The sequence below is a fragment of the Triturus cristatus genome, chromosome 2_1, assembly GCF_964204655.1.
Source record: "Triturus cristatus chromosome 2_1, aTriCri1.1, whole genome shotgun sequence".
NCBI classification, from domain to species: domain Eukaryota; kingdom Metazoa; phylum Chordata; class Amphibia; order Caudata; family Salamandridae; genus Triturus; species Triturus cristatus.
Genome location: NC_140581.1, coordinates 1,023,532,493 through 1,023,547,321, shown reverse-complemented (window position 1 = coordinate 1,023,547,321; position 14,829 = coordinate 1,023,532,493). Strand labels below are relative to the sequence as shown.

Here is a 14,829-nt window from a genome sequence, read left to right as displayed (position 1 = left end):
TATTACAGTCAACAATTCCTCCATTCTGCTTCTTGGCGACTTCAATTTCTGGCCCTCTGACCCTGCTGAATGTCCATCCTCTAAGGAATTTTCCGATACCCTCCAATCCCTCAACTTCACATCCTATGTTCACTCCCCCACCCACATCAAAGGTCATACGCTTGACCAGATCTGGTCCCTGAACTGCCCTGTGGAATCTCTCTCCATCTCGCCCTGCTCCTGGTCTGACCACCACCTGATTTCATTCTCCCTTCCTATTCACCCCCCAGCTAAGCCCCCCCGCCCTAAAAACACCTGGGTCCGATCATGGGGCCGAGTCAATCCGGAAAATCTCTCCTCCCTTCTTACCTCCTCCCTCCCTTCCCTGCAGAGCCTTTCCACTCTCTCCCAGGTTAAGGCCATAGACCAGTGGCTCTCCTTTGGCCGCGATTCCGTCGCCCCGCTCAAGCGCATCTCCTCCAAGCGTGAGAAGGACGCCAATCGGTGGTTCAATGAAGAGCTTAAGGCCACCAAACTAAAAGTACGCCGTGCGGAGCGGGCATGGAGGAGAAACTATTGCCCCACTCTAAAACTGGAGTATACCACCATCCTTACCCAGTATAAACAAGCATTTGCAATGCAATAGGTCTCGCATTTATAAGAGTTTGAGCTATTGGCATTGTAAAATTACAATGCCTTTTATTTATGCTTTGGTTTTAAAACAAATAAAAGGCATTGTCATTTACAATGTCAGTAGCATAAACTCGCATAAAAGCAGTGTGTGGAGTGCAGCAGTGTGCGGCGTGCAGCAGTGTGCGGCGTGCAGCAGCGTGTGGCGTGCAGCAGCGTGTGACGTGCAGCAGCGTGTGGAGTGCAGCAGCGTGTGGCGTGCAGCGGCTTGCAGCGGTGTGCGGCATGCAGCAGTGTACGGCATGCAGCAGTGTGCTGCGTGCAGCAGTGTCGTGCAGCATGCAGCAGTGAGTAATGCAGCAGTGTGCAGCAGTGTGTGGCGTGCAGCAGTGTGCGGCATTGTGTGGCGTGCAGCATTGTGCGGCGTGCAGCATTGTGCGGTGTGCAGCATTGTGCGGCGTGCAGCATTGTGCAGAGTGCAGCAGTGTGCGGTGTGCAGCAGTGTGCGGTGTGCAGCAGTGTGCGGTGTGCAGCAGTGTGCGGCGTGCAGCGGCATGCAGCAGTGTGTGGCGTGCAGCAGTGTGCGGCGTGCAGCAGTGTGTGGCATGCAGCAGTGTTTCGTGTAGCAGTGTGAGGCATGCAGCAGTGTGTGGCGTGCAGCAGTGTGCGGCATGCAGCAGTGTGTGGCGTGCAGCAGTGTGTGGCGTGCAGCAGTGTGTGGCGTGCAGCAGTGTGTGGTGTGCAGCGGCATGCAGCAGTGTGTGGCGTGCAGCAGTGTGCGGCGTGCAGCAGTGTGCGGCGTGCAGCAGTGTTTCGTGTAGCAGTGTGCGGCATGCAGCAGTGTGCGGCGTGCAGCAGTGTGTAATGCAGCAGTGTGCGCAGCATTGTGCGGCGTGCGGTAGTGTGCGGCGTGCAGCAGTGTGCAGCGTGCAGCAGTGTGTGGAGTGCAGCAGTGTGTGGCGTGCAGCAGTGTTTCATGTAGCATTGTGCGCCGTTCAGCAGTGTGTGGCGTGCAGCAGTGTGTGGTGTGCAGCAGTGTGTGGCGTGCAGCAGTGTGCGGCGTGCAGCAGTGTGCGGCGTGCAGCAGCATGCAGCAGTGTGTGGTGTGCAGCAGTGTGTGGCGTGCAGCAGTGTGCGGCATGCAGCAGTGTGCGGCGTGCAGCAGTGTGCGGCGTGCAGCGGCATGCAGCAGTGTGCGGCGTGCAGCAGTGTGCGGCGTGCAGCAGTGTGAGGCGTGCAGCAGTGTGTGGCGTGCAGCAGTGTGTGGTGTGCAGCAGTGTGTGGCGTGCAGCAGTGTGCGGCGTGCAGCAGTGTGCGGCGTGCAGCAGCATGCAGCAGTGTGTGGTGTGCAGCAGTGTGTGGCGTGCAGCAGTGTGCGGCATGCAGCAGTGTGCGGCGTGCAGCAGTGTGCGGCGTGCAGCGGCATGCAGCAGTGTGCGGCGTGCAGCAGTGTGCGGCGTGCAGCAGTGTGAGGCGTGCAGCAGTGTGTGGCGTGCAGCAGTGTGTGGTGTGCAGCAGTGTGTGGCGTGCAGCAGCGTGCAGCAGTGTGTGGCATGCAGCAGTGTGTGGCGTGCAGTAGTGTGTGGCGTGCAGCAGTGTGCGGCGTGCAGCAGTGTGTGGCATGAAGCAGTGTGTGGCGTGCAGCAGTGTGCGGCGTGCAGCAGTGTACGGCGTGCAGCAGTGTGCGGCGTGCAGCGGCATGCAGCAGTGTGCGGCGTGCAACAGTGTGCGGCGTGCAGCAGTGTGAGGCGTGCAGCAGTGTGAGGTGTGCAGCAGTGTGTGGCGTGCAGCAGTGTGTGGCGTGCAGCAGTGTGTGGCGTGCAGCGGCGTGCAGCAGTGTGCGGCATGCAGCAGTGTGTGGCGTGCAGCAGTGTGTGGCGTGCAGCAGTGTGCGCCGTTCAGCAGTGTGTGGCGTGCAGCAGTGTGTGATGTGCAGCAGTGTGTGGCGTGCAGCAGTGTGCGGCGTGCAGCAGTGTGCGGCGTGCAGCGGCATGCAGCAGTGTGTGGCGTGCAGCAGTGTGTGGCGTGCAGCAGTGTGCGGCATGCAGCAGTGGTGCAGCGTGCAGCGGCATGCAGCAGTGTGCGGCGTGCAGCAGTGTGCGGCGTGCAGCAGTGTGAGGCGTGCAGCAGTGTGTGGCGTGCAGCAGTGTGTGGCGTGCAGCGGTGTGTGGTGTGCAGCGGCGTGCGGCGTGCAGCGGCATGCAGCAGTGTGCGGCATGCAGCAGTGTGTGGCGTGCAGCAGTGTGTGGCGTGCAGCAGCGCGCGGCGTGCAGCAGTGTGCGGCGTGCAGCAGTGTGCGGCGTGCAGCAGTGTGCAGCGTGCAGCAGTCTCGCATTTGTGAAAGTTAGAGTTTTTAGCATTGAAATCTAATGTTTTTTTACTTTAGTCTGTTCATTTGCATAGGAGTGATTATATTTGCATAGCGCTATTGCCATTTATATGACGTTGTGGCGCTGGAGAACCTGGAAATAGGTTATAAGGGAGGGGAGACAAGAGTGATAGGTGCGTGAAAAATAAGTAACAAAATCCTTGAAAAAACAAACACATAGGTAATGCAAGATTAAGTAAAGCATGTGAAATCTAGTCAGGAACAAAATGTTTACTTTAAAGGTTTTGGTTAGTTAGAGCCAAAAGCAATTTACCGGCAGCCCAGAACTGCTCGCCTCTATCTAATGTGCTGGACCACCGTAGTGTGAGCGGACTCAAACTGTGAATTCACTCCAAAATACAATGACAATGACAGTGACATTAAACGAGGAGGGAGTGGGAGGGGGGAGTGGGGGCGGGCCGCAGTTGTAAAAGGCAGGGAGAGGGTGAGATTGAGGAAGGGAAAGATAGGGATCAAAGGAAAAAACAAGGGGGTGGCAAATGGTGTGCACTTTGATGTCCTCAGTGTCTGCAAGGCTTACTGAGGACATCAAAGCAAGTGATCAGGCAGTGCTTTTCAGGCTGCCAAATGGTGCGCGCGCCTGGGGCACATGCACTGTATTTGGAGGCCTGAAAAGCCACTGTTTGCACTTCCAAAACTGGCTTACTATAAGTCTCGCCAGAGCAGCGCTAAAGCGCTGTCTCAGGCGAGACCTAAAAAGACATCTTGGAGGCCAAAACATCATATTTCTCCTCCAAAATCCTAGCCGCGGAAAACCAGTCTAAGGAGATATTCACGATCGTCCACAACCTGGCGTTCTCGGACAGAACCACTCTTAAGCCTGCCCCGTCCGAAGAACTCTGCCACTCCCTCAATAACTACTTTATTCATAAAATCGCTACCATTAAGGCCAACATCCCTCCCCCTTCTCCCTCCTTTGTTGACCCCCAATGTCCCCCTCCCAAGGGTGAACTCACCACCCTTCCCCCCATCACTAGGGAATCTCTGACCTCCCTAGTTCCCCTGGTCAAATCTGGTTCTCCGCTTGACCCCTGTCCTGCCCACATTCTCCGCCATATATTTGTTACCTGCCCAGACCCCCCCCTTCATCTCCTCAACAGCTCTCTTGCTCAAGGTGTAGTTCCAAACCCCTTGAAGTCCGCGGTTATTGTGCCTATTCTGAAAAAAACCGGGGCAGACCCTTCTGTCCCTGCCAATTTCCGCCCCATCTCCCTCTTGCCATTTTTGGCTAAGGTGCTCGAGCGCCATGTCACCTGCGCTCTGAGCTCCTTTGTGGAGATGCATGGAGCTCTTGCCCCCCGCCAGGCTGGCTTCCGCCCCGCACACTCCACGGAGTCCGTTGTCAACTCGGTCCTGGACAACCTCAGGGAGGGTATGGATACCAATCAGCGCCAGGCCCTAGTGCTCCTCGATCTCTCAGCCGCCTTTGATACGGTGGATCACACCATCTTGCTATCCCGTGTCAAGGCGGCTGGGATCGGGGGGACCGCTCTGGTCTGGCTCTCCTCCTTCCTGAGGGACCGCACCCAGGCTGTCCGCCTGGGTGACTTCACAGCGGACGTCCGGAAAGTTCAGTGCGGGGTTCCCCAAGGCTCTTCCCTTTCCCCCCTTTTGTTCAATCTGTATGTCGCCCCTCTTATCTTTTCCCTCCAACAGATGGAGGTCGCCGTATTCAATTATGCGGATGACCTCCAGCTTGTTTTCAATCTATCCTCTTCCCCCTCTTCTGTTCTAAACTTTCAATCTGTCATGCTCCATATCAGGGACTGGATGAACCACAATCACCTCAAACTCAATCCCGACAAGACCGAGCTGGTATTGACGGGTGGTTCATCCAGCCCCTGGTCTCCTCTTTTCTGGCCCCCCTCCCTTGGCCCCTTTCCTGTACCCTCTTCCTCTGTCAAAACACTAGGCATAAAAATCAATTCTCAACTCACCCTTCACTCCCAGGTTAGCTCTGTGGTATCTTCTTCTTTCCTTTCACTGCGCACTATACGCAGGGTGTCCCGTTTCTTCACTTTCCCCGCCCTTAAGCTCATCATCCTGGCCATGGTGGTGTCCCGCCTGGATTACGGCAACGCCCTATATGCCGGCATCCCCGCATATAGCCTGCGACGCCTACAGCAGATACAAAACCAGGCGGCCCGCCTGGCCTTCAAACTCCCTAAATTTCACCACTCTACCCCTCTTCTGAAATCTTTACATTGGCTCCCGGTGCGAGCTAGGGTCCAATTCAAGCTCGCTTCCATCACCTTCTTGGCCCGACTTGGCCTGACACCGGCGTTCATCTCTTCCGAGATCATTCCATACGTTCCCACCAGGGAACTACGCTCGTCCTCCCAGTCCCTCCTCTCCATCCCACGCTACCGGAGAAAGAAGTGGGGAGGTTCAAAATTTGCCACCCTTGCCCCGACCCTCTGGAACTCCTTTCCCCTTGAACTTCACTCTATCACCCTGTACCCGCAATTCCGTAAACACCTCAAGACCTTCCTGTTCATGAAGTCCTTTGAATAATACGCCAGCAGCTTCCCCAGTCTTCTAGCCCAGGACCTTGTTAACTATAGCGCCAAGAAACCGCTGGTAGACGTGCGCTCTACAAGTAATTTTAAACTCAAACTCAAACTCAAACTCCCAATTTACCCCAGATTCTAATCCAAAGTAGCAGGGAGTCCAGCTTAATCTTGTCCTCCATGGAGGACAAAACCACCTCAGAATGACACATAAATGAGAGTAGATTAAGGGACTGCCAGAAGCCTTCGTAAACATGTATTCTCCACCCTCTGCAGTGGACCTGCCACCTTGTGCCCCCAAACACCTGCACCATAGTTTGCTACAGCGGTACACTTACTTTTGTAGATACTGATCATTTCACTCACCGGCTTGAGCCCTAGCTGACATGCAAAAGTAAAGACCTACACTACAGCTCTATGGCATTGAGTTGCTCTGCTATTAAAAAGGCTTTGCCAGTTTACATTACGATCCAGAGAAATGCCTAGGTAGTTAAAAGTTTTGCCCATACAAATTTCTGACCCTCCCAAATAAAATGTTGTGGTTTTAATATTGTTTGGTCCAACGCTCATAGCAAAAGATTTGCTGTGATTAGATTTAAGATCAAGCCCCTCTCCCCCTCCCATAACAAATAAAACTATAAAAAGCATCTAAAGAGCATTGTAATCCATTTGCGGTTCTGGAGATAAAGACCGCATCATCAGCATACAATTAAATCCGGAGGGCTCTGGACTTCACCTTGGGCATATCTTTCCCTGCTTTACTCAAACACACCTCTAAATTATTAATGTATATGAGAAACAGTAAAGGAGCCATCACGCACCCCTGCCTGACCACCAAAGGAGAGCTAATTGCAGCTGAGAGTTCGCCCTCAGTTCCATACCTTACCCAAATCAAACAATCCCAGTGCATTCTCTGCAGCAAACCAAGTATAGCCTGATCTATTCCCATCTTTGCCAAAATGCCCCAAAGCTTGGATCTGTTGACATGTCAAAGGCAGAGGAGATGCCCATAAACGATAGATGAATGGAACCTCTCCTCGAATTGACATACTTGCCTTTGACCAACTGGAGGTTCAGGCATTGCTCAACTGTGCCCACGCAGGGCAAACTGGACATTAGACAGAGCCTGGATTTCCTCCAACCAGCCTCTCCAGTTTAGCTGCTATATTTCTACCTAGTATTTTAAAGGAGATTTCAAGAATGGAAAGTAAGTAGTAACAGAACGGTGAGTGTCAATCCCCTTTCTTAAAAATAAGGACAACTACAGCCTCCTTCCATGACCAAATAAGCTCCTCTCTAATAAAAGCTTTAAAAACATTACCTAAAATCGGTGCCTAAAGTGCAATGTTATCCTTAAAAAGATCTAAAGGGACTCCATCGGGTCCAGGAGCTTTCCCCAAGAGTCTCTGGTTAAGGGCAGCAATTACGTACTTAACTAAAATGGAATCACTGAGGTTAGAGTGCAGCTCCAAGTTACCGTAAGCTACCCATCTAAAATATTTTCCGTAATACCTGGATTAAAAATACGATTATAGTGATCCACCCATACATCCACTGGAATAACAGTGTACAGTGAGGGCTTCTCATACCCCGAGAAAAAAGGCTGATTAACGACCTTCCAGAACCGCGCAGAGTCCTTTGAGATGGAGGCTCTTTCCAACTCCTCCCATACTTCAACCCTTATATCTGATCTCCTAGCCTCCAAGGTGGATTTATAATTTCTTCTAACTCAGTACATCACCTTTGGAGCTCAGTTTGGTGGAAAGGGTTATTTTCAACTTCTTATGGGCTGAAGTACAGGCACGATTATACTAGCCTATAGGTGACAGATTTTTAGGGGATTTGTTCTGCCTTAGGCCCCCTTGTCCACAGTGGTACATATAATCTTGAAAGCATTGGAGATGTTCTTAGGTGGCTCCTCCTCTAGGGTAAGCACTGATATAGTTTATCTGTTCTCACCCACAAGCTTGCACAGAAAGACCTTCCTATCCTCTCCCATTTTGTCCTAACGCTCTTATTGCGCATATGAAAGGGAGTCAGACTCTCCTGCTGCCCCTCGACCCCTAACAAGTGAAGATCCAACTATACAGTATGAGGGTTGCGGTCACTAATACAGGAAGCAGATACACTGTAATCTGATATTAGTTTAGTTCAATTCTGGGACACCATAGGAAAATCAATCTCACTGCCCTTTAGTTCACCATTATGTGTGGGGTGTAACGGGGCACCCGGTGCCTTGTATTCTTTAGCGAATACCAGGGATCCAATAATCATCAATCTTTTCAGGACCTCTTCAGAGGGGTGTGCTGGAAATGTGTAAGCTCCTCCCCATCCATTATTTCCATACCACAGGAAGAGGGATCCCTTTTCCCGCACAGCATCTTGTTGGAATCCCCCACCCATACTATTAGTGTCTTCTTATTATAGCTATTTAGAAAACTCACTAAGTCACTCTCCAAGACATCAATTAAAGTGGTCACTTTTGAGTCAAAAATGTTGTTGTACAGATTAGCCAGGACAACATCAAAACAATAAGGAATCTGCAATCATAGCAGCGGGAAATTAGGCCTAAAATAGATAATTCTGGTAGATAGGCCAATTAATTTTACTGAGAACAAAATAGCTAATCCTCCCTTGGCTCTACCCACACAAGAGGGAGTGGCAGCTCTGCACAAAGTATAGAAACCATTTATTCTAAAGTTCTCAAGCGCCCTAGTCTCTTGCATTAGTACAATATCTGCATTGTTCATTACGGCGAGCCAATCTGGATTTAAAAGTTTGGAATGAACACCAGCAATGTTTCAAGACAAAATTCTCGCCCTCTCTGCCTGACCCTTTCCACTCTGAACTCTCTGAGGGCCCAACCTGTCCGTCCTGCCCCATTGGGACCATACTACCAGGGGCCTGTACTTCTTGGCTCCAATTAGTAGAAAGTCAATCCAAATCCTCTAATGATGTGAGGGCTTCAGAAGGATTCAGATTAACCAAGACTACATCAAAACAATAAGGAATCTGCAATCAAAGCAGCAGGAAATTAGGCCTAAAATAGATTATTCTGGTAGATAGGCCAATTAATTTTACTGAGAACAAAATGGCTAATCCTCCCCATGGGGACCATATTACCAGGGCCCTGTACTTCTTGGCTCCAGTGTTAGAAAGTCAATCCAAATCCTTTAATGATGTGAGGGCTTCAAAAGAGTGGTGAACCTCCATGCTGTATAATGAATTCATTGCCTTCAGGTGGAACTCCTTGCCTTTGCCAGATCTTCAAAAAAGCACCTATAAAAATATCCTAATGGTGATACCTGAATAGCACCAGGCGCTTAGTGCCAATTATAGAATAAATTTAACAGGGGAGCTGACTTTGTTGGGTGAATTAAAATTAACAATTACTTAGTCCCCGCTTACTTCCTTTGTTCCAGGGCCTACCCAGGTAGATCTTCAGACCATTAGATATTCACTTGAAAAATCAATCAATCACCAAGTGCTTTTCCATAGCCAATAGATTACTTTATTATTCAGAGCAAAGTGGTCATATTTTGTCAAAGGCTTAAAAGTGGTACATTCTTCAAAACCACCACATAGGGAGTTCACTCCAGTGGAAGCTGGGACAAAGAGTTTTCTATAAATGCAAGACCTCTGTTCAATATCCAAACGTTTCTCTCTCCCACTCCCTCTACTGCATTTTCCTGTGGTCTATCCTATGGTCTTGAGACTTTTCTCAATGGTTGCTTCTGCCAAACTCGGTGGGCTGGGTGCACTGAAGAGGGGGCCTGAGAGTTAGCCTTCACAGCCTCTACAGGTGAGATCACAGCTGGTACTGCTACTGGCAGCTGTGCAGAGTGAGATCATTTTAGATATTTCATGCTCAATCTTCCCCAGACGGACCAATAAGGGGTCGAGGTTGTTGATTAATAGCTATAGGACTTTAATGCATATGGCATCCTCTATACCCAAATATTTATCTCTGTCTTCAGTTCCTTCCCCTACCAAAATGGAAGAGATTGATAGACACGGCCTCTTTAAGTTTTCCCGACCTTCAGATCTCTTTCTTTTGCCCGCTTTACGCCTAGAGTTTACTCCTCGTTGATGGTCTTGAGGTTTCCCTTCTTGCAACAGCTCATTCTGGGCATGTTCCAGGGCTTTAAGTGAGGAGTCTTTTGTCCCTGCTTCTCCAGGTTGAATAGTCGCGTCGGGGCTCAAATCAATAGCAGAAACATCATTTGTAGACCCCAGGTTGGTGGACGGGACTAAGGGCGGTGAAGAAAGCGATTTACGGCGTTCAGCCAACTCAATCTCCATGTTGATAACATCAACTGCTCTCTGTAAGAAGCCATCTAATGTATTTCTGGCAGTGGAATTAGCAGGCTTAATTGGAGCCTCAGTCACCTTTCGCTTCCCCATTTATGGAATCAAAATAAATGCCACAATAAAAAGCCGGAAACAGGTTTCAGAAAGAAGGAATCCACCCCTATTTTATAGAAGACCAAAGAGGGGTAGCCCAGCTCAGCCTACTCCAGGCGATGGTGGGCGCAGGACAAGCCCACCCTTGGCCTAGCCTTTGCCCGGACGCGGTCCACGTGGCGAGAAGAGTCACTTGTGCTATATAGCACCAATCAAATGTGCAGCAGGTGTGGTGAAAATGGAGGGCCTCTGCCTGCCCCGAGAATCCTGGGACTAGAAGTCCCCAGCTGCCAGGATACGTTCTGTTGGCCAGGAATATCATGGCAACAAGGTCAATGGGGAGCACAGCAGTCATTGTCAAGGAACATGGGAGACATTAGGTACTTACTGCAGGGATGGCAGGTACAACAGAAGAAAGGGGCAAGATAGGGAGAATGGCAGAGATTGGAGAAGACACATGGAATGGGCTGGTTTCATGCTGGCTACACATAGGACACACTGATCTTGTGACAACAAATGGAAGCACAAAACCAGGCATCAAGTATACTTTGGTGACCAAGTAGGTAATAGGAAGACAGCAGGTATAAAATAATGCCAGGCCTGGATAGTGATTTCATCCTAGAATAGGGACAAAGATATCATAAACATCTTATAGAAAGAATTTGTATTCTGAAGGATTTAAGGAAGGGGGTTACAAAAATAATAAAGCTAACTTCAGAAGGCTAATCCTTTCAATGTCAGTTTGGAAAATGAAGGTTGAACAAGGAGTGCCGTCCATGAAGAGTCCTTCGGCCTCATGTATATATTGAAGAAGGAGCCAAAGAGCAGCTGTAGATGATTGTCTTGTTCTTTCTTTAACAAAGTTCTGCTTGCTTTAGAGGATGACATACACTATACTTTCTGACACCCAAGGGCGTCTCACAGTACCTTCCTTCTGATCACTGTGCATTTTCTTACTGCTGGTTCTCTTACTACAAACTCTCTCTCCTAGGATCTTCTCACCTCTCCCACCTTTTAGTCTTTTTATTTTACCTTGACTTTGTTTACATTGGATCTTTGGCATTCTATTTTCTTTGTTCATTTTCTCCCATCCTATTCTCTTCAGGGGCTTCCGTTTCTTCCTGTTACCTTGAATAGCTGGATCTTCCATCCATCCAGTTGATTCCTCACTCCTGTTCATTCTCCTTTTTTGACTAGGCGATGGCCACCGCTGCGTATCTACAGCCTGTCTGGGCTCTGTGAACCTAACTGAATGCTGTCTGTTTGACTCAGCTTCTCCGCCACTCTTGTGATGCAATATTGTCTCCCAGTTCTGCCTCCAGCATTCATCCATCCAAAGTGAATCCACCCAATGCTGTGAAGTCTTGCTGGTCAACACATTCTCCTTAGCTACACATGCATGTGGAGTCTATTACTCATTACTGGGGGAAGGCTTAGATATCCTCAGGATTACTGGCACATGTCTAAGGAAGCATTTGGCTCCTTCTATTGTAATGTTTTCCCTCTGGACTATCAGAGCTTCCAAAAAAACACATCATGAAAATAGCTAGGTATTCAAGTACTTGCTAGTGATATGGATTCAATGCCAAATTTCCCTTATTCTCAGAGAACTTTAAGTGAAAATTTTGATAAACAAAGTATATCACCCACTACTATTCTTAAAGCTCTTATGTAGTTATATATATCCCCCTAGACTCAGCATATGTAAAACCCTTTGAAACATCAGGCTCCTACTTTGTTGATGGTTTACTATTCCATTGAGTAAAACATTAGTTTTGTAACCCCATTTGAGATCTTTGCTCCACTCCTCTCTCTTCAAGTATAGGCATTATTGCTGGGGATTTAATTTTTGGGGCCAATGACCCCCCTGGAACCACAGCTCTCAACTTGCTTAGTCGTTTTGAAATCCTTTGACGACTGCCATTGGTCCCCAGGACACTCAGCGGGCAGGCTGCATGTTTGACCTGGTATTCACTCTCCAGGATATTATCAATTCAATCACTGTCTATCGGCTAATCAGCACTGACTCTGTCATCATTACCGAGTCAATCACTGTACCTTCCAGAGTGGAACTGAGACCCATCTCAAAAAGGTTCTGTTAGTGAACTGAACCAAAACTGATTTAGGAAACCTAGTTAGGTCCCTACCTCACAAGTGTTCCTCTGGGAGACAAGATCATGTCTGTTACTTGATCACACCTTCACTAGATAAAGTTTTATATTTAAGCACGTGTTCCACTGAGACTGACCTGTTGGTTGAATCGAGCAGCACTTACATTTGTTAGAATGTTTCTGGCATGCCAGGTCTGACCCGACATTACATGAGCAGCATGACAAATATTTTAAAGTGCTACAAAGAACTCTGGGCAAACTCTAATGCATAATAGTACAATAGGTTTGATGGAGCATCTAATATTATAAGGGCAATCTTTACTATTGTGAAGGAACTATCAGCTCCCACTTTTCCTGCAAGCACCTTCCACATCCAGAAAAACTGGATCTGGTCTTTCAACCTAGGGATGCTAAATACGGAATACAAATGTCTTCCGTATTTGCCTTTCGTGCCCCGTGTATATTGGGTTTAGATGTGTTACCTTTTCGAGGGCGTATGGTGTGCACTTTGGGGCACAATTATGTAGGTTTTGTGATGCCCTTGCGCCATGCAAGGGGATGCAAGGGCAACACAAAACCTAAGTGGGATTTATTAAGCCATACAAGGCCACCTTTCATGGCCCTGAGTGGCTTGATAAATTTGGAGTAACACAACGCAGCGCAAATCGCTGCGTTGCGTTACTCTGCCCTTGGAACCCATTCCATTGGTGGAACGTGGGTGTTCCCGCGCATCCACCCACAGATTCTGAAGCATTCCCAGATTAACCAATACTGGAAGTCCTGGAAATGCATCAGAAAGCTGCGCCTTCCCAGGGTAGGCGTAATTTGGAGAAATAGCTGTATTTCTACTTGTCATTTCCTCTTTCTATGAGTGCTGCTTTCTGCAGCACTCCTAGAAAGAGGAAAATGCCTCTCAGGATAGTTTTGTACAGGAAAGTATCATTTCCTGCACAAAAGCAATCCTATTTATAACACAGGGACCCTTGCACCTTGCCTTGGTGCTAGGCAGCACGTTGTGCTGCAGCGCTGGGAAAAGACAGGATTGTGCTGTATATTGTTAAATTCTGCCCTTTCCCTATCACTCAGTGCAGCGCAGCAAGTCAGCTTGCTGCGCTGTGTGATATCTTAGTAAATATCTCCCCAATTTCCCTCGATCTCCTCGTGCCATTGTATATTTCTGATGTCTACTTGTTGTGCAGCGCAGCAAGTTCCCTTGCTGCACTGCGAAGTGTGAAATGTTAGAAAATCTGCCCCTAAGACTTTAACAAGTGCCATGTTCTTGTGAATTACAAACGTTCAAAGCCATTTCAAGTTACTAATGAGACGTAGAAACCACCGGACCTGCAGTCTCATAGCTAGTTTATGCAACCACTGTGCTTATTTACAAGCCCCTTGCGCCGCCGGTATGTCACTTTTTCCCGGCAGTGCAAGGGGGCTTGTAAATAAACCCACATGTTATTTAGTAACTTAATACTGCATAGCAATCCACATTATGATTAAGAAGTATAACATAAGTTGGACCAGCAGTCAAGCAAATTCAACCATCAACAACTTTAAAGTGAGATACGCCGTATCCCTACGTTATCCTGTAAACTCCTGAAACTGACACTTGTTTTCTAGTCTTAAGGGCTGCATGTCACCTACTTATAAAATACTCTTTGTCGGTGATGTGTAAGATCTGGTATCTCGAGTGCTTAATTTTAACCGAATTCCCTTAGGATCGTGGATGCACGGTTCTGGATGGATTCCATATATTACACAACACTGTTTCTCGGTTCTCAGGTTTTCAGTTCCTGGACGCGCAAAGACCAGGGGTATATCGCGACAATGCTGCGAAAGTGCGCAGGCGGCAGAGAAGCTAGTGTCCTTTTAAAAAATCTCAAGAGGAGGCGAAGAGAGTGATTTGCGCAAAAACGCGAATATTTAATCCCTCTACTGTTAACCTCAACAGAAACTGTGTGAAACTCAACATACATACGAGCATACTATGCTCACAGAGAAGATAAAAAGACATATAGGCTCACCGGAGTTTGAGGTTTCCTGTGGTAGGTCGGTGGTCTAGTAGGGGTCACGCACTCCTCACATTTGCAGCTCGCTGCGACGTCTTGAATAGGAGATGAGTAGGTCCTTGCTGCAGCGGTACCTCCCAGTAAGTACCCCGTATGTCTTCAGCCGTGGAAATGAAACCGATAGGACTTCCGCGCTCTAGCGTGCCTTTGCTTTCCCTTTTAATGTGCTAGCAATAAATAGGGTGACCAGGCGTCCCGGATTTGACCGGACTGTCCCGGCGTCCTGACATTTTCCCTTAAAACACAAAATGTCCCGGTTTTTAAGGGAGGGTCGGATGAACCTGCACATTAATCACAGTGTTGTGCATGTTCACATTTCAACCCCCCCCCCCCCCCCTTAGAAGCCCGGACAGAAGTTCATTTGTTTAAACTCTCCTGGTGTGCTGCCTCGCCTCATTCAAGCAGCACAGCCGGAGTTAATGAGGTGAGAATCAGGGCTGCAGAGCCCGGCCCAGCCCAGCACCCACAGGCAGGGGAGGGAATATGAAAAAAAATATATATATGTGTGTGTAAATATATATATATAGCTGCTGAGAGGAAAATAAACAACCGCTTTTCAAACGATTTGTGTTCATGGCAACGGAGAAAACAGCAGTGGGATGAATAATTATGGGTTCGCCACCCTGCCGTGAAACGCTATCGCTGAAGGGTCGGGTAAGGCGAATGTGCTTTGCTTTGGGATATATATATATATATATATTCACTTAAAAAACCATAGGTTTCACACATGTTATAGT

At 48.6% G+C, this 14,829-nt stretch overlaps 1 protein-coding gene across 2 annotated transcripts in view; it reads right to left on the bottom strand.

Annotated features, from left to right (window-relative positions):
• LOC146866260 (programmed cell death 1 ligand 2-like) overlaps positions 1-14,491 on the bottom strand; it is a 423,355-nt gene extending 408,864 nt beyond the window's left edge. The window contains exon 1 of one of the 2 annotated variants that reach the window (XM_085635137.1): positions 14,048-14,491. The gene's annotated coding sequence lies outside the window, so the exon portion shown is untranslated. The remainder of the gene's footprint in view (positions 1-14,047) is intronic. The other variant, XM_085635130.1, reaches the window with a different exon arrangement.
• Between the last annotated feature and the right edge of the window lie 338 nt (positions 14,492-14,829).